Genomic DNA, 22,327 nt, shown 5'->3' with positions numbered 1-22,327 from the left:
CCACAGGTTGTACCTCATTTTCTCATCCAACATTCTCTTTCAGAAAAAACCTTTAGGGCAAATGTCTCCCTTTTTTATTCAGAAGGGACTAGAGGGACTTGCTGGCTCTCCAAACTCAGTCAAAAAGCTTTGCTCTGGTGACATATAGGTGGAAACATCCACATCTCAACACAGTGAATTACTCTTGCATTCAAAGGTGATTGGGGATATACCTATTGAGGTTACACCTCATGCTACTTTGAATACATCACAAGGAGTTATTGTTGAGAGGGATTTGAAGAACATCCCTGAGACAAAGATTATCGCTGGTTTCTCCACTCCAGGACTTTCTGCAGTGAGGAGCATCTCCACTCGCCGACAAATATCCTCATTTTGACATTTACATAACCACGTGCACCTACCACCATCAAGACAGGTTATCTTAATTGCAGGGTACAGCCGTACATTCCAAACCCTCTCTGATGTTTCCAGTGTCAGAGGTTCGGTCACTCAAAGATGTCCTGTCGTGGTTCCCTGACGTGCTCGTTGTAGTAGCAAGGACCACGATGCCTATGAGTGTGAGATGGATCCACATTGTGTCAATTTCAATGGTTCTCACCCTTCCTACTTTCAGTCTTGCCCCAAATGGTTGAAGGAAAAAGAGGTGCAGCATTTGAAAATGACTCGTAACATTACTTATTCTGAGGCTCAAAAATTGCTGTTCACCACTTGATCTCAGACAAGGCTGCACTTCGTTCCACAACTACAGTGGGAGTGCAGACAGATCTCTCTGTGCCTCCAAGAGAATCATTCTCAAAACAAATGAAAAGCCTTTTGGCTTCCATGGTTAAAAAACGTTGATGAATCAACTTCTCCACCCATCTCTGTTCCTCCCACACATTCCAACATTTTGCCAGGTATCCAGCACTTCTGCTTCTTTCACCTTCTTAGCAATCAAGACTCAGGCAGAGCAATCACCTTTTTCCTTTCGAGCTGATTGTTTCTGTGACTATAATTGCCTTTTTACACTGGTGGAATTCAAACTGGCTCTTTATTGGTCTGGTAGTACATCAGTTGAGCCTGATGATGTACACTATGAAATGCTGCACCATCTATCTCCTGCTTATCTTGCTATTCTTCTGATTGTTTTTAACCATATCTGGCAGTAAAATGTTTTTCCTGATGCCTGGCACCAGGCTATTGTCTGGCCTTTCTCCAAGTCTGGGAAGGATCCCAAAACTCCTTCAAACTACTGTCCAATTGCTTTGAAAAGCTGTCTCTGTAAGACCTTAGAGAAAATGGTTAATGCTCGTCTTGTTTGGTTCCTCGAATCAAACAACCTCCTCTCGCCCACCAGTGTGGGTTCTGATGACAGCACTCCACCATGGACCAACTGATTTGACTTGAAATGCCAGTCAGAGAAGCCTTTCTCAAATTACATCTTGTATGAATATTCTTTGACATTGAGAAGGCTTATGATACAACATGGTATGGCATTTTGTGAGACCTCTATATATATGGGCTATGTGGCCATTTGCCCATTTTCATTGAAATTTTTTAATTGACAGGAGATTCCAAGTTAGGCGTGGATTCGACACTTTACCGTTCTTTTCTACAGGAACTTGGAGTCCCTCAGGGCTGTGTTTTAAGTGCCACACTTTTCAGTATAAAAGTGAATGCCATCACTGAACAACTCCCTCTCATTGTTGCAAAGCGGGCTCTATGTCGACGACTTTCACATCTCATGTCAGTCGTCGAACATGAGGTACATTGAGTAGCAGCTACAGACTGCTCTTAACTGTTTACTGAAGTGGACCACAGCTAACAGCTTTACCTTCTCTTTGCATGCACTTTTGCCGTCAACAGGGTATTCACCCTGATCCTAAATTCCGTATCAGTGAAGTTGTGTTGCCTGTGGTCCCTGAGACCAAGTTCTTGGGGCTTTTATTTGACTGTAAACTGACCTTTATACCTCACATCAAGCAACTACGGGTCAAATGTACAAGAGCACTGAACATCCTCTGTGTCCTCTCTACCACCAATTGAGGAGCAGATTGATGTTCTATGTTAAAGATATATTATGCTCTTATTTGATCAAAACTCAACTATGGATCACTGGTCTATGGCTCTGCCAGACCCTCCGCCTTAAATATGCTGGACACTGGGGCTTTCTGCACCTGCCCAGTTCAGAGCTTATACGTAGAGTCTCTTGAACTTTCTTTGCACCTTTGCTGTCTGCAACTGTCTTTACTATATTCTTTGAAACTTTGTTCCTTACCAAAGCATCTCACCTGAAGTTGTGTTTTCCTTCGTGGGTGGGCCATACTTTTTCAGAACAAATGATCTGTCATTGCTCTTTTTTGGCCTTCACATCCAGGTGCAATTGGATGAATTGAATCTGTCCTTGAATAACATTGCAGTATCTACTGGTCAGCCCATCCTACCATGGCTTATTACAGTCCTTAAATGTGATCTTTCTTTAAGTCATCTGAGAAGAGCAGATACTCCAGATTGGAAGTACCGTCTTTCATTTCCTGAACATCTTTCAAACAATCTTTCCAATTTATATGGATGGTTCCAAATCAGGTGAATCTGTGGCTTCTGCCATGGTTTGTTGTGGTTTGTTATGGTTGCATGCATAATCTCCTCTACAGCTTCTGTGTTCACTGCTGAACTGTACACCATTTTTCTTGCCATGGATCATATACTCCAACTGCACTATTTATACTGACTTGCTTAGTTCTCTACTGGCTCTGGAATTGCTTCACACCTTGTTCTCACTGATATTCAAACCTGACTGGCCCATTTCTCATTAACATCTACTTCTATCAAGTTTTTATAAATACCGGACCCGCGTTGGTATTCTCAGGAACGAGCTTGTAGACACGACAGCTAAATCTATCTGCTCTGGCACTATCACCGTAGTGCCTATTCCATACATGGGCTATGGTTCTGTATTCAAGGCTCGGCTCCATGCCAGCTGGCAGTCAACTTGAGTGAGCAATGTGAAAACAAGCTTTTCCAAATAAAACCCTATATTGGACTTTGGCCGTCTTGCTTCCATAAGGATTGGAAGGAGGAATTTGTTCTAACTAGACTGTGCATTGGTCACAGTTTATTAACTCACTGTTTTCTTTTATCTGAAACTGATGTACCAGTGTGTAGTCTATGTAACACTCAAATCACTATAAGCCACATTTTACTTTTTTGCCATCGTTATGACTCTCAACGATGGTACCATTTAAACATGTTCTGTCTCAAGGTTTGTCCATAACATTAGACAGTGTTATTGGTGACAGTGACACTGTCCACCTTGATAAAGTTTTTTAAAGGCCATTAATCTTTTTAATGTCATTTAGGTGTTTTATATTTATTCATTAAACCTTTTTAATTGTGGTTTTCATTTTAAGAATCACAATTTCTCTAGTTCCATTTGAAATTAGAAAATGGTTGTAACATTAAATAACTTGACACCAGGACTGAAAAGGCCAACTTCAGGTGACTAACGCTGCTGTTTGAACTACCGTTAGTCATCATGGCGGAGTTATTATTACAGGTTTGCTACATGTCTTTTAAAACTTTTATTACTTTTTGATAATGGCCGTATTGACATAATCTGTCACCTGGACTGAAAAGGCCAACTTCAGGTGACTAACGCTGTTGTTTGAACTACCCATTAGTCATCATGGCGAGTTATTATTACAAGTTTGCTACATGTCTTTTAAAACTTTTATTACTTTTTGATAATGGCCGTTATGACATAATCTGTAACCAGGACTGGAAAGGCCAACTTCAGGTGACTGATAGTTGTTCTTGTACTTACCTGTTAGTCATCCTGGCGGGTTGTGATAATTACCATTATGCTACAGAAAGTCCTTTACAACTTCTCTTGCTGTGGTTTCTCTCTTAACTTTGTAGACTGGATGTCAACATTGATTTTATGCTATTTATGTTTTTAAATACTGTTTTGTTATACCTTCATCTCCTTTTATGAATTTTACTACATTTACTTTAGTTTTACCTTTTTATTAGACGTTTGGTGCAGATAGCCTAACTGCTTTGTGCCACAAAACACTAAATCAACCAACCAACCATTATTACTATTTTAATTTTGTATTTTTATTTTAAGACTTTAGAGCCACATAATTAATAAAATTTGGTAATTATCTTGCTCTTTAATTAATTACTTTGAACTAATCAAAGATTCTTTGTGAGGTGGCTAAAGTATGGTTGGTGATCAGTTGTTGGGTAGTTTTGTGCATATCAACCAGACAGGTATCATGATAATTGTTTGACTGCTTGATAAGTAGAATAACTAAAAACATTAGTGACAATATTTCAGTCATTAGGTTGGTGGAATAATTGAAAACATAAATGTGGAGGACTGGATTACGGTTTTGACATCAGTTTAATTGTAATTTTTTATCTCTGGATTGCTGGAATAATTAGAAATGGTAATAATGAGAAACTAATTGTGTTTTTGGTTAATCAGTTGTATGGTATGACATCAATTGATACCCTTAGGTTATTGATTATACACAGTTAATCATTCAACTCTACCTTTCATTTAATGTGGTAAACATCTGTGATGATGAGAAAACCCACTTGTAGAGAAAATTAAGTATTTAAAAACATCTGGTATGGGTTGAGAAAGCACTAACAGAGGAGCAAACAATCTAAACTGACAAACACCACACCAACATTATTTATAAAATACAATGTGATTATTGCCACAACTTCTATATTGGAGAAACAAGTAGAAAAATGGAAACCAGGTTCAAAGAACATAAGTCACCTTCACACGTTTTCGAACACTGCAAATCGAATAAACACAACATAACCATAGAAAATACCCAAATACTAAATAAAGAAACAAACATAAACAAAATGCAAAATTAAAGAAGTCTTACTCACACAACAACTCAAGCCCAAAATAAACCAATACAAAGGAACACCTTTGTACCTATATTAATAAATATAATCCAACATCTAAGCATGCTGTCTACATTCCTTCACTCAGTTACACAACCCCCCTTCAAACATGTGGTCAACTATTGGTCAGTTGCCTCTTTCTTTCTTTGTGAACCTGACGATGACCGAAGAAGATTGTAACATTGTTCACTCCTCTTTTAGTGCTTTCTCTACCCATACCAGCTGTTTGTAAATATATAATGTGATAGACATCTTCATATATAACAATCCAGGATTAAGTTATTTTTTAACCCTGAACTGTTGTACAATAAAATGCCATATGTAATGTAATCCAGAACCTGCAACAAATGGAAAGTACAGTTGCTACTATCCTGTGGGATTTTCCTTACAAATATTCATAATCCAATTTGACTCATACTTTGTTCAAAGTAATTGTCCCTACAACTGAATGTGGTAAAGCTATTAAAGGTTCTTATCATAGTGTGTTACAGGTAATATATAATTCAATGAAAACAATAGTACATTGTTTTATTTAGCAAGAAAGTTTATCATGCTACCAGATCACCACTTTGTAGAGACTAAATGATGCTTGAGTTTTAATTGAAATTTTAAAAGAAGGGTTAAAGTTGTGGTAATATAACAAATCTTTCATTTTAGACATTTTGATTTTTTTCTGTAATTCCATTGTCAGTATAAAAAAACTTTTATAAACTTAATGAGACACAAGCTTTTAAGTAAAATTTTATTAACACAGATGAATGTTAAGAAATAACACATCAAAATCACTAAAATATTTGTTTTATAGTACAGGCAGGAAGAAACTATAGGAACACGTGTTCAATGACATATCAATAAATCAAACATCCTAATATTTCTGTGTTAGGAAGTGTTTATAAAAGCACATGATGATAGCTGCCAGAATTTTGTTTTCTATTATCAGTGCCTTCTGTCCAGCTGGAGCTAATTGTAACTAGTCAGTGTCCTGTTTATGTAAAAGGATTAGCAACCTGATGATACATTTTGTTAAAACTGTTATTAATCCATTTCTGGTATATTATGACAAACAAGGTTACATCAGTTGGTTATTTAGTAATTGTTGTGTCTTTGAGTGATTGTAAAAGTAATGAAAGTTTACTTCTTGTACCATTTTTTATCTGAAGCAATCTTACCCTAAACAATGCTGTCTAGGTTTGTAGTTTGTAATAAGTAAGCAATATATTAAGTTGAAACTACACTATTATTTATAAATATAAGGTAAATAGAAACAAGAGTAGTTATTGTGATTATATTTATTTAACCAAAAGTGGCATGATCGTATTAGGTCATCCCTTAATTAATGTCCGATTTTAGGTTCAGAAACAGAGAGAGGATTTTGAATGCTTTTTATGTTATTTAATCAATAATGTATGTTCCATTATTATTAGTTACTTCCTGCCAACGATTCACAAGTTTCTAAATGCCACTTCAGTAAAATTCTTGGGGGTTGGAGGAAAAGAATGTAGAGAGGGTAGTTTTGACATCTTCATGTGTTCCAAGCTCTTTTTATCAAAATAATTCTGCAAACTTCGGAATAGATGATAATCAGATAGGACAAGGTCTGGAGGATGTGGATGTTTTTCCCAATCTAGCTCTTCAATTTTTGCAGATGTGATTCTTGCTGTATGGGGTCATGCATTATCCTGGTGTAACACAACACTTTTACAATTGATCACAGCAGGCCTCTTTTCTTTCAGTGCAACATTCAGGTGCTCTAACTGTGGACAATAGAAGTCTGATGTAATTGTTACACTGAGCAGCAGCAACTCAAAGTGGATCACACTAACAGTATTTCACGAAACATTTAATAAGACTTTCCAAGGGTGGAGGTCCATTTTGGGCTGTGCTTTAACCAGTTTACCTGCTCTGAGCCATTGTCTGCAGCATTTAACATGTTTATAATTATTGATGATGTGCTAAAGACAAAAAGTCTTGATAAAACTGAAATAGAAACCCTTATAATCTGAGCACTTTCAAAAGGTTCACCTTTTGAAAGCACTTGAGTTATAAGGGTTTCTATTTAAGTTTTAACATCTTTAAAATATATCCATGTTTCATCTCCCGTCACTAACCTAAGTGAGTTATATTCGCGACAGTGCAGAGAAGTGCATGTGTCAACTCTTACTTTAAGGTTGGCTTCTGTCAAATTGTGGGAGATCCATTTTTCAAGCTCTTGCAAATGATGGTGAGCTGTTGAATGGGTTGAATTAAGATTTTGTGTTAATTCTTCAACTGTTACAACACAATCTTCATCAAGTGCAGCAAGTCATCATTAAACTCGACAGGACGACCTGAACGTGACGCATCACTTAAACTGTGGTCACCTGATCTGAATTTCTGAAACCATTTTCAAAATTTTCTTTCATTGAGAAACTGCACCATAAACACCTTGAATGTTTCATGTAGTTTCTGCTGTACTGTTGCCATTTCTAAACTCATAAAGTGTTGTATGCCTAATGTGCTCCTCGGACACATCCATATTCATAAGGGTTTATTTGATTAACGATTTGAAAAGTGGAGTTGGGTTAGTTTCTTTTATTTGTCTGAACATTCTTGTACACATCCTATTACATATTTTAGTCCTTAAAGCCTTCTACAAAGGCGACACACTTTCTATATTAAATTTTCAGACATTACTTATGGGATGACCTGATACTTGCGAGTTGTATGCAAGCAGAATCTATACATATAGTTCCTTGTAGTTGTTTTAGTGGATGTTTTAATTAATGTTTTTTGGTTAGTTGGAACAGTTGGAAACACTAGTTTTGATTAGTTGATTATGGTCACTACATTAATTTATTTAATGGTAATTTGATTAATCAATAATATTATGTTATCATAATCAGTATTGTCAATGCTTATAATTAATTATGTTGATTAATTAAGCAGCTCTAGGTAAATTTGGTACCTCTGCTTGTGAGCATAACCAACCTTTTACAATTTACTTTAGTAAATTAGTGAAATAATCATTGTTACTTTTAGTCTTAAGTTACTTCAGAAATGATGTTCATATAGAAATACCTCACTAATGCAAGTGTGATTTGTGTGAAAATGAACTTGCTTCTCACGTCAATAACTAACACTGATACAAATATTCCACACAATGAGTGGCACTCTAGCATCTATAGAAAAAAGCAAAACAACTCAATTCTTTACTGATTCACTGCTCTTCATTTCTCATATTTATAATGTCTCTGTTTCTGGATACTTTGTAAAGTTACTAAAGTTTTGTGTGATGTCATCTATAACATCCTAGCCTACTCTCAAAAAATTTTGATATGAATGTTGTATGCCATCTAGTTAATGTCACAATTAAAACTTTGAAATCACAGCCTATAACAGTAATTTAATTATTAGTATCACGGTGACAAAGATTTAATGTTAAGCCTAATGCTGTAACTTTAGGCTTAGATGTACCTGCAGTCATATAATCTGGAAGAGGTATTAAAATAATAAACTTTAATTTTTACCAAAATGATATCAGTATTCTTCAGAAGAAAATATTAATGTATGACAACAAATATTTTTATTTTTGTGTGTCTCAAACATATTTGAACCAAACTGTTACTTTCAATAGATATTTTTAAACTATAGGTTTTATAAATGTTTATAAATGTTGTTTCACATGATATATTTTTAGTATTTTGATTAATTCAGTGTTCTAGCATACTTAGGTAAAAACTATATTTGTTGTATGTATTTCCACTTTTGTTGTATACTGAACATACAGTTTATATACAATTGGTAGTTCACCATATCTTATTAAACTTATTTGAAAATAAGTATGTTTTACTTAATTAATTTATGTTACAGTGCATGTATACATCTTTTACAAACCAGATTAAAGGGATTTCAATTGTATACCTTGGTAAAATAAAACAACAAAAACAAATAATTTTTAAATTATTTAATATTTTGAATCTAATGTTCAACAATGACATTAAATCAAACATGAAAGAATTTAGACTAAAGAACCATGATAACATATTGAATGTATTCATTATATTTTCATTTATGCCTCGCTAACTGTGTAAATGCTGATGACATGTAGTTGAGATGCGTAAATGTTAACACTTGTTTCTTTTTCAGAGCAACTACAAAGAGATGATGTCCCGATACAAACAGCTCCTGACCTACATCAAAAGTGCCGTCACTAGAAATTATTCAGAAAAATCCATTAATGCTATTTTAGATTACATTTCAACTTCCAAACAGGTACAAATTAATGTTAATATCAGAAATAATCTGTTTTTGTCCCCTCATTGGACTCAGCAGATAGCTCAGTATGGCTTTGTTCCCTCAATGGACTCAGCAGATAGTTCAGTATGGCTTTGTCCCTTCATTGGACTCAGCAGATAGCTCAGTGTGGCTTTGTCCCATCATTGGACTCAGCAGATAGCTCAGTGTGGCTTTGTCCCCTCAATGGGCTCAGCAGATAGCTCAGTGTGGCTTTGTCCCTCAATGGGCTCAGCAGATAGCTCAGTGTGGTTTTGTCCCTTCATTGGACTCAGCAGATAGCTCAGTATGGCTTTGTCCCTTCATTGGACTCAGCAGATAGCTCAGTATGGCTTTGTCCCCTCATTGGACTCAGCAGATAGCTCAGTATGGCTTTGTCCCTTCATTGGACTCAGCAGATAGCTCAGTATGGCTTTGTCCCCTCATTGGACTCAGCAGATAGCTCAGACTCAGCAGATGGCTTTGTCCCCTCATTGGACTCAGCAGATAGCTCAGTATGGCTTTGTCCCCTCATTGGACTCAGCAGATAGCTCAGTATGGCTTTGTCCCCTCATTGGACTCAGCAGATAGCTCAGTATGGCTTTGTCCCCTCATTGGACTCAGCAGATAGCTCAGTATGGCTTTGTCCCCTCATTGGACTCAGCAGATAGCTCAGTATGGCTTTGTCCCCTCATTGGACTCAGCAGATAGCTCAGTATGGCTTTGTCCCCTCAATGGACTCAGCAGATAGCTCAGTATGGCTTTGCTATAAGAAAAACACCTGCTGTTTTTGTCCAATTGAAGATGGATGGTTACTAAAATTTGTATTCACTGAATAGAGAAATATTTAGTGAATTTATATTGTCTTTACGCTAGAGAGTAAATAATAGTGCATCTTCCAAGAATTGTGGTATTGCACAAGGTAGGACTGCATTATATACACAGGGACCAGAAGAACCAGCAGGAATTATAGAAGCTTTATTTGTAAGGAAAGAAATTGATAAATAAAGAAAGAAAATATTAAAATGATATGTATATAAAAGTGAATGAATCATTATTAATAAAACATGATTAAAAAACATGTTCCATTTAAATTTATTAAATAACTTTTAGCTATGACTTCTGTGTAAACCATTTTATATTAATAATAGATAAACACGTAATACCATGTAAGGTAATTTAAAATATATTTAAATTCATATTATTGTAACAGTACCAAATGTTTATGCTTACTTATTTGACTTCTAACTTTTTTTTGATCCAGTGTTCAACAGAAGAGAGCATGTGAAATGTTGGAACTGGTGTCCATATAAATTTGTTGTCCTATTGTGGATGATTTCAGTTTTATTGTACATTCTGTTCTCTTTCTTTTACAAATAAGTGAAGCATCTTTGAATAGAATTTATTATCAGTTGTGTGAAAAAGGCTGAAGTATTTTTTTGAAGATTTCATTGATTTATTAAGAACAGTTCTTTATGATTGATCTTTTTGGATGTGAGCACAGCTTGCATGATGTCTCAGCCATCCCAGCAAGTGTATACTGGTTATTTTTAAATTAAAAGCTTTATGTATCAAGGAGAAGCTAAGGGAATTCTATCTTGAAAACAGCAATGGATTGATTTCAAAGTGATCAGTGCCTTTAATGAGCAAGAGATGTGTGAAAATGGCTACAGTAACAATTATTAGATTGAAATAACTTTAATTATTGCATCATTCATTAATGAAAAATATTACTTGTTATATTATTGTGTCAAAGAAAAATGGTTGTGTATAAAGGAATAGAAGCTATGGTAAGTATGCAACTGTACCAGAAGACCTAGCTGGGTGGAGAGGAAGCTATGGTAAGTATGCAACTGTACCAGAAGACCTAGCTGGGTGGAGAGGAAGCTATGGTAAGTATGCAACTGTACCAGAAGACCAAGCTGGGTGGAGAGGAAGCTGTGGTAAGTATGCAACTGTACCAGAAGACCTAGCTGGGTGGAGAGGAAGCTGTGGTAAGTATGCAACTGTACCAGAAGACCTAGCTGGGTGGAGAGGAAGCTATGGTAAGTATGCAACTGTACCAGAAGACCAAGCTGGGTGGAGAGGAAGCTATGGTATGCAACTGTACCAGATGCACCTGTGGGTGGAGAAGACCAAGCAGAAGACCTAGCTGGGTGGAGAGGAAGCTGTGGTAAGTATGCAACTGTACCAGAAGACCTAGCTGGGTGGAGAGAAAGCTATGGTAAGTATGCAACTGTACCAGAAGACCCAGCTGGGTGGATGCAACTGTACCAGAAGACCTATGGGAGAGGAAGTATGCAACTGTACCAGAAGACCTAGCTGGGTGGAGAGGAAGCTATGGTAAGTATGCAAGCTGTGCAACCAGAAGACCAGCTGGGTGGAGAGGAAGCTATGGTAAGCATGCAACTGTACCAGAAGACCTAGCTGGGTGGAGAGGAAGCTGTGGTAAGTATGCAACTGTACCAGAAGACCTAGCTGGGTGGAGAGGAAGCTGTGGTAAGTATGCAACTGTACCAGAAGACCAGCTGGAGAGTGGAGACTGTACCAGAAGCTATGGGTGGAGAGGAAGCTGTGGTATGCAACTGTACCAGAAGACCAAGCTGGGTGGAGAGGAAGCTATGGTAAGTATGCAACTGTACCAGAAGACCTAGCTGGGTGGAGAGGAAGCTGTGGTAAGTATGCAACTGTACCAGAAGACTGGGTGGACAGAAAGCAGAAGACAACTACCAGAAGCTAGATGGGTGGACAGAAAGCTACTGTACCAGAAGACCAGCTGTACCAGAAGACCTAGCTGCAACTGTACCAGAAGACAGAAAGCTATGGTAAGTATGCAACTGTACCAGAAGACCTAGATGGGTGGAGAGGATCATGTGGTAAGTATGCAACTGTACCAGAAGACCTAGCTGGGTGGAGAGGAAGCTATGGTAAGTATGCAACTGTACCAGAAGACCTAGATGGGTGGAGAGGAAGCTGTGGTAAGTATACAACTGTACCAGAAGACCTAGATGGGTGGAGAGGAAGCTGTGGTAAGTATGCAACTGTACCAGAAGACCTAGCTGGGTGGACAGGAAGCTGTGGTAAGTATGCAACTGTACAAGAAGACCTAGCTGGATGGACAGGAAGCTATGGTAAGTATGCAACTGTAGCAGAAAATCTAGTTGGGTGGAGAGGAAGGTTGATGAATTTTGTGTTATCTCTCACTGCATGATTCTGGGGAAAGAATACCAAAACTTACTAACTCATGAATAATATCAGTAGAAAGAAACTTAATCTATAATATCAGAATACACATTATACATATTTCTCAATATTTCATTATGATTGGGCTGTGTAGTTGTTAAGTATTGTTTCTTCACTGTTTGGCCCCTGCTAGACTTATACTGCTAGAAATTGGGTTTCGATACCCATTGTGGACAGAGCACAGAAAACCCTTTCTGTATAATAACAAACAAACTTCCATGTTTGTGGGAGTAATGTATCTGTAATTGTTTAATTTGCAGGCAGTGATTGTTCAGTTCTTGAATATTGTTGTAATAGTTCAGAATGAATGTATTAAATACATAAAAGCACTGTTCTCTCTCACTGCATGATAACGGTGTGAAAACGCTTGGTTCACGCCAACTGCTTCGGACTTTGTGCGACACATCCAGTTAGTGCTGGTTAATTTTGTTTTAATTGTGTAAGTCTATAAAATTATTCATACATCAATATTTGATAATAAATTGTAAGTCATGTGGAACTTAAGATTATTTCTTTACAAATACTATGATGGATAATGAAATGTGATGGATATTTCCAGTTTGTTAACCAGTTTCTTTTTCTACTAGATAAAATAGTATTTAAATCTATAATTTATTTATAGACTGTATGTTATACTAACTATATAATATTAACAAGGTGTTTTATTAGGTAAATTTTTTTCATTACTTATTTTCTAATGCAGATGTCAAGTTTATTAAAATAAATCTTAATAGCTTATACTGAAACTTCCCTTATACACAGTGGCTGTCTTGCAGGCTTTGATCTGGGCACATCATTCTGTTAGCCAAAAACATTAGAAATTTAAAACAAAACAACTCTTTAAAAACTATGTCTATATAGAAACATTAATGGACAGAAATGTCTTATTTCCTTTCAACAGATATGTGTAGTCCTTTAAAGTTTTAATCTTTTCCTTAGGTAATATTCCTGTGTTTACTTAACTGCCTGAAGAGCAGTGTTTGTAGTTTATAATTTTTCTTGCAGATGGAACTTCTTCAAGAGTTTTATGAAACAACATTAGAAGCTTTGAAAGATGCCAAAAATGACAGGTTGTGGTTCAAAACTAACACAAAATTAGGGAAACTGTACTTTGACAGAAGCGAGTATGTGAAGCTGGCGAAAATTCTGAAACAGCTACATCATTCTTGTCAAGTGATTATTTGTTTATACTTTGATTTTATTGTAAAAGATACCTGTTATTATGCTTAGTATTCTCAAAAATTATCACCGAGGATCTCTCTTAGAAAATGTTTTTAAAAGTAAAGGTTAAAAAACAATTTTCTTATTTTTACATGTAGGTATATACATGTATGTCTTGAGTAATGAATATGTAGACTCATCTTGCCATATATTTGTAGATTAACAGATCATGTTATGTCAGAGTGTGCCTCAGTTGGTAGGTCTGATTTACAGCAGCTGGCTGAAAGTGTATGTGCAGTAGCTTTGTGTAAACACACTTGTAAGGAGTTTAAAATCATGTTCCTAAAATGAGATAACTTGGTGCTTGAGTTTTCACTGTGCTAGAAATGCAGACACAGACTGGATTAATAAGGACATGTAAAATGAGTGTTTGAAATGTTCTCAATTCTAATCCAAAATAACTTTTGCAACACTAAAAGTCAGGATTTGATACCTACAGTAGACAGAGCATAGACAGCTTACTGTGTAACTTTTACAATATATATATTTCATGTAATATAGCCATCATTTAACATTGTTGTTACACAAGCATTCTACAACAGTTTTTTACATTTTTGATTCATTCTGATTTATGGTGTGATGTGGTTGTTAAATACGAAGTTACACAGTAAGCTGTCTATGCTCTGTTTACTATAAGTATCAAATCTTGACTTTTAGTGTTGCAAAAGTTATTTTGGATTTGAATTGAGAACATTTCAAACACTCGTTTCATGTGTCCTTATTAATCCCGTCTGTCTATATCACATGAAATATATATATTGTAAAAGTTACCTGCAAGCTGGAGGTGTGTATAATATTATGTTTTTTTTTTCCCCAAACAAAACTTAAAGGATGAAATATTTTCATGAAAATATTAAACAGTTCATTTAGTTTTTTGTATGTTTCTTGTTATCACAGACAGATGATGGAGCTGATGACTTGAAAAAAGGCACTCAACTTCTAGAAATATATGCTTTAGAAATACAGATGTACACAGCACAGAAAAACAACAAAAAACTTAAGGTATGGTATACGGTTAAAAACAATCCGATTTTAAATATAATTCAAAAGATGTTTTAATTTTCTTCATGATGCAGATGTAGAAAAATAATATATAGTTTGTCTTCTTTTCATCATGTTAAAACCCCTAAAACTAGACATAATATTTGTTGAAGTTTTAAAAAGTAGTTGATATCCAACATTTCTGCAAATCTTTTGTTACAATTAGAAACTACATGTATACATGCTGAAAATACACAATGTTACCAGAGTTAGACATTTGTGTAATATTTTTTTCAGATCATGTTACTAAGACAGTAGATAAACAAGATATAATAAATATATTTGTGAAGAGAAAGGATCTATTTTCCAAAAGGATGAGCATTACTGGTTTTCTCAAAATGTGTTTAATGACTTTTTGACTCCTCATGCATTTCTAAGTATCATGACCAAAGAGATTTTGTTGGGAAAATATGTTTCTTCTGACACCCAAGAAGCTTTTTTTTTTTTTTAAAATCAATGATTTGTTTTGAACAAAGTTTGAAAGTGTGTCAAAGTATTTGGGAATAGACATGCAGTCATCCATTTGGTAATTTATCCTGTAACTCATACACTGGTATAATACTTCCAAAACTAAAGAAACTGCAGCCAGTGTCTTTAAAAAAAAGTTACTTATACATTGTAAGAAGATTTTTACAACTTTTCCATAGTCTTAATTACTTTTACTTCTCTTATTTTCCTGTGTTGTAACTTGGGAAAACATCTTTGGACTCCAAGCTTGTAAAAGTATAGTTTTCATTTGTTAATGTTACTTGTAAAATTGTGAAGCAACAGAGTATTGTTTTCTGTTTTTATTGTCCAGAAACTTTATGAACAGTCCCTCCACATCAAGTCAGCCATTCCTCACCCTTTGATCATGGGAGTTATAAGAGGTAACTTTTTATTTTCTGTATAAACTGCTTTCCTTTTCCAAAGGTAAATATCACTCTGCAAATTTAAAAATTGTTTTATAGTATAACTTATTGAAAGAAACATTGTGTTGATGATAAAATAGCAAGGCTTTTTATTGGAATGGTAATCCTGTATTTTAGTTCTGTCTCAACTTTAGATACGTAAGTGATTTACTGGTTAAAATATCAGATGTCAAAGCATTCCACCTGGTATTCTGGTATTATTTTTCACTGTAAAGTATGTTAATTTTATCTTGATTTGTATTTTACTTGCTTCTCTTAAAGCTAAATGTAAAAGTAACTATTCAATCTCGGGTTTATGTTCATTATTTTATAAAAATAAGTAATTGAAAATAATGTAGATATTTTCAAGTCATTGTGGTCATTATTTGAAGAAGCATTCATTTCTTTATGTTTAAGTGCTGCTATCACAGTGTTGTGTAGAAGTGTTCATTCCTTTGTTTAATTGTTGTTACTACACTTTCAGAGATACCAACCATTATAATTTGAGCGTAATCATTACGATTTTGGTGTATAAATTATGACTATACGCTCAAAAAAAAGACAAATATTACGACTTGTTGCAACTCCCAAATATTATATAGGCCTATACAATAAAGTGATAAATTTTTCCCCCAGGGCTTGAAAGGGATGAAAAGAAAATTTCTAGTGAGATACAAATAAATTTTGATAATAAATAAAAGACATAGTCCAAATGGATGCTTGCAATAATCATGTTTGTGCTTGAATTAATAAAAAATATTTGTATCTCCGACTTCTACCAATAGTTTGAGTGCGGTGCTTCTCCATACTGGGTACGTGGGGGAATCCATAGTTACGTCATCAATGCTTGTTATCCAATCAGCACTTGCATAGATGGGTATTTCTTGTTTTCTAAGCGGCATAGAAACACCAATGTAATCGTTCACAAGATGGAAGGAAAGAGGCCTCATTCACCAGATTGTCTTGTTTCTGGCAAATCTAAAAGGACTAAAACTGTGAATCAAAAATTTAGGAAAGAGTATAGTGCAAAATATCTGGTCATTACATCAAAAGTCAGTGACAATCATACATTTTGTACAGTTTGTCACATCAGTTTTTCTGTGGCGCATGGTGGGATAAACGATTGTTCCAGGCATACAAAATCAGCGTCTCACCAACAAAAGGCTGAGATGAAAACAAAAACGATGCAGATATCGACATTTATGAGTAAGAATTCAGAATATGAAACCATAAATGCAGAAGTGATGTTCATGCAATTTGTCATTGCTCATAATATACCACTAGCTGTAGCCGATCATGCAGGACATCTATTCAGAAAAATGCTCCCAGACTGATATAGCGAAAACATATGGCTGTGCTAGAATCAAAACTACAGCCATTGTACAAATGTTGGGTTGTGAAGATGACAAAATGATTTCAAGCATACTTACAGTATTTACAGTTTAGTCACAGATGGATCCACAGACATGGATGACTCAAAACTGTATCCAGTGGTTGTGTGATATTTGTATGGGCTCTATCTACAATCATTACGCTCAGTCATTTGAAACAGTTGGCATCTCTGCACTTTTCTTTTAGAAGTGTTCATTTGTTTATTTAATTGCTGTTACCTGACTTTTATTTGTAAAGTGTTCATTTCTTTGTTTAAGGCCAGGTTTGACTCATAATCGTGCTCACCATTTCAGCTATGGGGGCATTATAATGTGATGATTTATCCCACTATTCTTGGTAAAAGAGTAGTCCAAGAGTTGGCAGTGGGTGATGATGACTAGCTGCCTTTCCTCTAGTCTTACACTGCTAAATTAGGGACAGCTAGTGCAGATGGCCTTTGTGTAGCTTTATGAAATTCAAACAAACAAAAACAGTCTTTGTTGAATTGCTGTTACTACACTTTTATTTGTGGAAGTGTTCATTTCTTTATCTTTAATTGCTGTTACTACACTTTTATTTGCGGAAGTGTTCATTTCTTTATCTTTAATTGCTGTTACTACACTTTTATTTGTGGAAGTGTTCATTTCTTTATCTCTAATTGCTGTTACTACACTTTTATTTGTGGAAGTGTTCATTTCTTTATCTCTAATTGCTGTTACTACACTTTTATTTGTGGAAGTGTTCGTTTCTTTGTTTAATTACTGTTACTAAACTTTTATTTGTAGAATGTGGTGGAAAGATGCATTTAAGAGAAGGAGAATATGAAAAGGCCCACACTGATTTCTTTGAAGCTTTCAAAAATTATGATGAATCAGGTAGCCCAAGGTTGGTCAGATATCTCTTTATTCTTTAAGTATTTACTAATTGTACTTTACTTTCTGCTTTTAGTGTAACAAAGAAGAAAAACAATAGTTTTATTACTTGTTAATGTGTAATCTTATACATGTTGTGAACCATAGTGTCTGTCTCTAATTTATGTTGGCTGCTTTCTGACGTGTATTTAAAAAGCTGTGCATGCAAATAAACCTCAACATTCACTTTAGAAATGATGGTAGATCAGACACTAATAATGTTGATGTGAAATGCTATATTACAACCAAGATATTCTACACTGATGCTATATTACAACTAGGATATTCTACACTGATGCTATATTACAACCAGGATATTCTACACTGATGCTATATTACAACCAGGATATTCTACACTGATGCTATATTACAACCAAGATATTCTACACTGATGCTATATTACAACCAGCATATTCTACACTGATGCTATATTACAACCAGCATATTCTACACTCATGCTATATTACAACCAGCATATTCTTGCTACACTACAACCAGCATATTCTACACCATGCTATATTACAACCAGCATCTACACTCATGCTATATTACAACCAGCATATTCTACACTGATGCTATATTACAACCAGCATATTCTACACTTATGCTATATTACAACCAGCATATTCTACACTCATGCTATATTACAACCAGCATATTCTACACTGATGCTATATTACAACCAGCATATTCTACACTGATGCTATATTACAACCAGCATATTCTACACTGATGCTATATTACAACCAGCATATTCTACACTAAACTGTTATGAATTAATCATACTATCCTTAACATTTCAAAACATGATGTGACTTTAATAAAAGTGTAGATTTACAGTATGTTATTTTTGTGCTGCTATTAGAATGACTGAGAGTTTTGGTTCCAAGTGAAAATGTAACTTTAATAAAAGTGTAGATTTACAGTGTTATTTTTGTGCTGCTATTAGAATGACTGAGAGTTTTGGTTCCAAGTAAAATGAAAAGTGCAACATAATTAACCTTTTTAAAGTCCATGAAATAATTTAAATGTATAGATGAACTTAAAAACTTTTCCAGATGCTGTGGATAAACACGTTCACTTTCATGTTTTAATTCTTCAAATGGATTTTTCATCACCTTTAAGAAACCTTAGTTTACTTTATAAGAAAAACATTTAAAAATTTCAAAGAAATAAGGAGAAAGTAAAGTCAAACATTAAATCTTAAGTAGTATTTTCAAACTATTTTGATAGAATCAATAAAGTCAAACATTAAATCTTAAGTAGTATTTTCAAACTATTTTGATAGAATCAATAAAGTCAAACATTAAATCTTAAGTAGCATTTTCAAACTATTTTGATAGAATCAATAAAGTCAAACATTAAATCTTAAGTCACATTTTCAAACTATTTTGATAGAATCAATAAAGTCAAACATTAAATCTTAAGTAGTATTTTCAAACTATTTTGATAGAATCAATAAAGAAATTGTTTTTGTCAATTCTAGAAAACTAAGGAAGGTGCATGATATTTTTATAAGAAAATTTTCATTTTGGTAATCTTTAGAAGAACAACTTGTCTCAAGTATTTAGTTCTAGCCAACATGTTGATGAAATCTGGTATTAACCCTTTGACTCTCAAGAAGCAAAACCGTATAAAAATGATCCTGAAATTTTGGCAATGACGAACTTGGTGAGGTAAGTTTTTAACATATGTTTTAATAAAAATAAATTGATTTGCTTATATTAAAAGGGCTCATCCATTTCTTTAAAATTATTATATTTTTTACAATATTATGAAGGACATTTTGTATATAGAAGTTTTGTTGATAAGTGGCCAGGTATGGCTGTGAAATGTAGCCTACTGGAGTTTGAGTTTTAGTAAAAACTGAAAACACTCCATGTCATGGTAACATTGATAGTGACCTTGCTATTCGAATAAGAGTAGCCACATAACCAGTCAGATGTCTCTGCCTTCCCTTTGGTCACCTTGTATCTGGCAAGGTGACACACAGGTTGGAAATATTGTCTTTGGTCACCTTGTATCTGGCAAGGTGACACACGGGTTGGAAATATTGTCTCTATACTCAGCACTTTTAAATCTTGTATCTAGCAAGGTGACACACGGGTTGGAAATATTGTCTTCTATACTCAGCACTTTTGAATATTGTATCTAGCAAGGTGACACACGGGTTGGAAATATTGTCTTCTATACTCAGCACTTTTGAATATTGTATCTAGCAAGGTGACATGCAGGTTGGAAATATTGTCTTCTATACTCAGCACTTTTAAACCTTGTATCTAGCAAGGTGACACATAGGTTGGAAATATTGTCTTCTATACTCAGCACTTTTAATGGAAAGTTTAAATATTTCTATTGTTCTTTCAGTGGCTGTAATACTAAAAACCAGGTTTTCATACCTGTGATGGGCACAACATAGATAGTCCATTGTTTAGCTTGGTGTTTAATTACAAAAAAAAAGTATTTCGAACTATGAGAGAACTTATAGTATTCTTTGTGATTAAGTGTATGGAAATTTGTATTTATTTATTCTTTTAACTGTACTTTTTAAAATAAAATACAACAGTCCAAACTTCTAAAATTATTATTGTTAAGAATTAAAAATAATTCTCTTAGAATATTTAGAAGTTGTACTAGTCTGTAACAACCAAGTTGTCTGAAGGAACCACAGTTAATATACATTTAAGTAAACAGTGAATTGAGTTCCTTCAACAGGTAAAGGGTCTCCCAGTAGACCCAGCAAGTGAGTCTATGGATTTACAATGCTGAAATCAGGGGTTCGATTTCCCTTGGTGGACACAGCAGATAGCCCAATGTAGCTTTGCTGTAAGAAAACACACACATACACACTCAATGGGAAAGCAGTTCAATTTAATTTTTTTTTCAACTGGTTAATATTGTTTTAATTTTTTTGCCAGGTATATTAAATTTGTTAGGTTAATTAAACATGGCAAAATTGAAGTTTTATTTCACTAAACAATGCTTGCATTTTGCTAGCTATTTAAATTTTCTTGTTTCATGTTTTCAGTGCCTATCAAAACAACGACATCAATGAATTTGAAAAAATTCTGAAAACAAATAGGAAAAATATCATGGATGACCTCTTTATCAGAGAACACATAGAAGGTTTGTACAACTGATTTCATTGTGTTGTTGTATGGCACAGTAATATATACAAACAACATTATATTCTCTTTGTTTCATATTTATTTGATAATTTAATACTAGTGCCCTGTTACTCAAGTGTCGTTAAAGTATCACCGGTAGCTGCTTACATGTTACTAGCTGTTATAACCTAGAAATGCTATATAGCTGTATTTATTAGGTTTGTGGAACTTTTAAATATTTGTGAAATTTCCATTAAAATAACAAAGATTCTGCATCAAAAGGCCTAGCTCTGTGTTTATTTCCTGTCATATTTTTTAGTCCTTCAAAAGCAGTAAAATATCATACTGTTCATTACCATGAAGAGGTACGAACATGTTCATTAGGATGTGTGTTCATACCAACCCTCTGATATAAAACAAGGTTGAATTTTAAAATTTACTAAACCCTACCCCCACCTCCGAGATGAGAGGTGGGTTTTCAAAACAAAGGCAAACATATAAAAATTCCTATAATTAGTAAAGAGCAAGGTTGGGCTGTTTCTTATGGATTATTTGGTTAAAAATAATGAGAGATCCAGTCCACGCATGAATAACAAATTTGTTTTTTTCTTTAGCATTTGGTTATAGTCATTTTCACATTAAGCCTACCTTCACATGCAAAACATTTCAACAAACATTCCAGGACTTCTGTAAGTATACCTAACTTACAAATAAACTTACTTACAAAATGCTCTTCCTTCCTAACACACAAGGTAAACTTGAACAACTTTCCTGAAACTGTACTCACCAACATATTTTATACATTGTCTAGTTACACATGTTTATACAAAATATAGCTTTATCTCTGGATAATTATATTGTACTGTACTTCTAACATACACTGGAGGGTACCTACTACTGTACTGTACTTCTAACATACACTGGAAGGTACCTACTACTGTACTGTACTTCTAACATACACTGGAGGGTACCTACTACTGTACTGTACTTCTAACATACACTGGAAGGTACCTACTACTGTACTGTACTTCTAACATACACTGGAAGGTACCTACTACTGTACTGTACTTCTAACATACACTGGAAGGTACCTACTACTGTACTGTAGTTCTGACATACACTGGAAGGTACCTACTACTGTACTATACTTCTAACATACACTGGAGGGTACCTACTACTGTACTGTACTTCTAACATACACTGGAGGGTACCTACTACTGTACTGTACTTCTAACATACACTGGAAGGTACCTACTACTGTACTATACTTCTAACACACACTGGAAGGTACCTACTACTGTACTGTACTTCTTACATACACTGGAAGGTACCTACTACTGTACTGTACTTCTGACATACACTGGAAGGTACCTACTACTGT

The 22,327-nt window shown here is 34.7% G+C and overlaps 1 pseudogene across 1 annotated transcript in view; it reads left to right on the top strand.

Annotated features, from left to right (window-relative positions):
- LOC143239955 (COP9 signalosome complex subunit 2-like) overlaps window positions 1-22,327 on the top strand; it is a 45,109-nt pseudogene that overhangs the window by 10,043 nt on the left and 12,739 nt on the right. The window contains exons 4-10 of the transcript XR_013021476.1: window positions 9,037-9,162; window positions 13,411-13,578; window positions 14,524-14,628; window positions 15,467-15,536; window positions 17,714-17,813; window positions 19,385-19,515; window positions 20,868-20,965. The product of XR_013021476.1 is annotated as a COP9 signalosome complex subunit 2-like (transcript). The remainder of the gene's footprint in view (window positions 1-9,036; window positions 9,163-13,410; window positions 13,579-14,523; window positions 14,629-15,466; window positions 15,537-17,713; window positions 17,814-19,384; window positions 19,516-20,867; window positions 20,966-22,327) is intronic.

This window comes from Tachypleus tridentatus, chromosome 13, assembly GCF_004210375.1.
Source record: "Tachypleus tridentatus isolate NWPU-2018 chromosome 13, ASM421037v1, whole genome shotgun sequence".
NCBI classification, from domain to species: Eukaryota; Metazoa; Arthropoda; class Merostomata; order Xiphosura; family Limulidae; genus Tachypleus; species Tachypleus tridentatus.
This window is presented reverse-complemented; position numbering and strand designations above follow the sequence as displayed.